Source organism: Schistocerca nitens, chromosome 3 (assembly GCF_023898315.1).
Source record: "Schistocerca nitens isolate TAMUIC-IGC-003100 chromosome 3, iqSchNite1.1, whole genome shotgun sequence".
In the NCBI taxonomy this organism is placed as follows: domain Eukaryota; kingdom Metazoa; phylum Arthropoda; class Insecta; order Orthoptera; family Acrididae; genus Schistocerca; species Schistocerca nitens.
This window is the reverse complement of record NC_064616.1, coordinates 186,805,309-186,806,989: the sequence shown is the minus strand read 5'-3', so window position 1 is coordinate 186,806,989 and position 1,681 is coordinate 186,805,309. Positions and strand designations below refer to the sequence as shown.

At 47.4% G+C, this 1,681-nt stretch overlaps 1 non-coding gene across 1 annotated transcript; it reads left to right on the top strand.

Annotated features, from left to right (window-relative positions):
• Window positions 1-698: 698 nt before the first annotated feature.
• On the top strand, window positions 699-773 carry Trnai-uau (transfer RNA isoleucine (anticodon UAU)). Its single transcript has one exon. It is a non-coding gene; the product is annotated as a tRNA-Ile (tRNA).
• Window positions 774-1,681: the final 908 nt, after the last annotated feature.

Here is a 1,681-nt window from a genome sequence, read left to right as displayed (position 1 = left end):
ATTGTGGTATCACCGCCAGACACCACACTTGCTAGGTGGTAGCTTTTAAATCGGCCGCTGTCCGCTAGTATACGTCGGACCCGCGTGTCGCCACTATCTGGTAGCAGACCGAGCGCCACCACACGGCAGGTCTAGAGAGACGTACTAGCACTCGCCCCAGTTGTACAGCCGACGTAGCTAGCAACAGACACTGACGAAGACTTTCTCATTTGCCGAGAAGATAGCATAGCCTTCAGCTAAGTCAATTGCTACGACCTAGCAAGGCGCCGTATTCAATTGCTATAATACTTCTGTATCAAGAGCGATGTTCTACAATTATGAATTAAAGTTAAGTATTCCAGAAGCTACGTACTTTTCTTTATAGCATTCATTACGTATGCTGTTTCAGACCTCACGCCAGCCTGCGTGAGCTTATAGCGTGCATTTCGGTCTCCTCTGACCACACGGTGTCGGCACTTCTGCCGACACATCATATGTAGTTAAAATATGGCTTCCCGGCCATTGACCTTCTTGTGCGAACGCACACGCTATGCCCGAACTCGTACGGGACTTGGTACATTAATCTGCCACGAGTAATGAGTATGATGGGCAAACATCTATTAGGCGCACTACGAATGTAGTCGTGTGGACATGTCGGGAATGTGGATCTCACGGGGAGCGTGCAAGGGATAAGTCCCTGCAGACGCACTATCCTCTGTGCCCGCGGTGGCTCAGATGGATAGAGCGTCTGCCATATAAGCAGGAGATCCCGGGTTCGAGTCCCGGTCGGGACACACATTTTCAACATGTCCCCAATGAAGTACATCAACGCCTGTTTGCAGCTAGGGTGTCTATTTAATTATCAGAGTAGCTATTGCTCATGATAGTCAAAGAGCGGTTTTTTGTGGGCTGAAGCCACTCCTAGTTTCACATTCAAGCAGCTGAAAAAGGTCTAAAATTATCTCTTGGGAGGGTGTACATAAAGAGAACATTTTCATGCATGGTTGTTTCGGTGGTCCAGAAGCTATGGTGTGTGGAGACACAACGTTAGATGGGCATACTGACCTCCAAATCTTTGATTGGTACACTCATCTTTGAACGTCATTGTGACATTGTGGTACTGCCCCGTGTGCTTGATTTTAGGGGTGCATTCGGCCCTGAATTCATTTTTATGGATGACAATGCGCGACTGTATTAAATTGTGCAGGTAGCGGAGTGGTTGAGACGAGAGGATATTAGACGAAAGGACTGGTCTGACCGTTCCCCCGACTGTAATTTCAACATGCACGATTGAGATGCGTTTGGGAGACGTGCTGCATGACGTGCATGTTGTCAACCGTGCTGGAGGAGGAATGGGCCACTCTACCACAAGAACTCCTCACTACCTCGTGACCAGCACTGGAGCACATTGCATAGGATGCATTGCCATCTGTAGTGATCACACGCCAATATTAAGAACCATGTTGCACCTTTTCTGTATCCAGGGAACAATCACAAATCGCATTTACTTCAGTGTAATTATTGTCTCTGAGTATAAGTATCGTTTCTGTTGGTCGCACTGGGCATTTCTATCGTTTACCTCCTGTACCACAGTGTAGCAGTTCTCTCTATGTACGGTCCAAGTTTCATCGAGCTACACACATAAAAAAAAGTTTTGCATCACCTCGGTCCCGGAACCTGTACAGAAAATTGGAATAGTGAT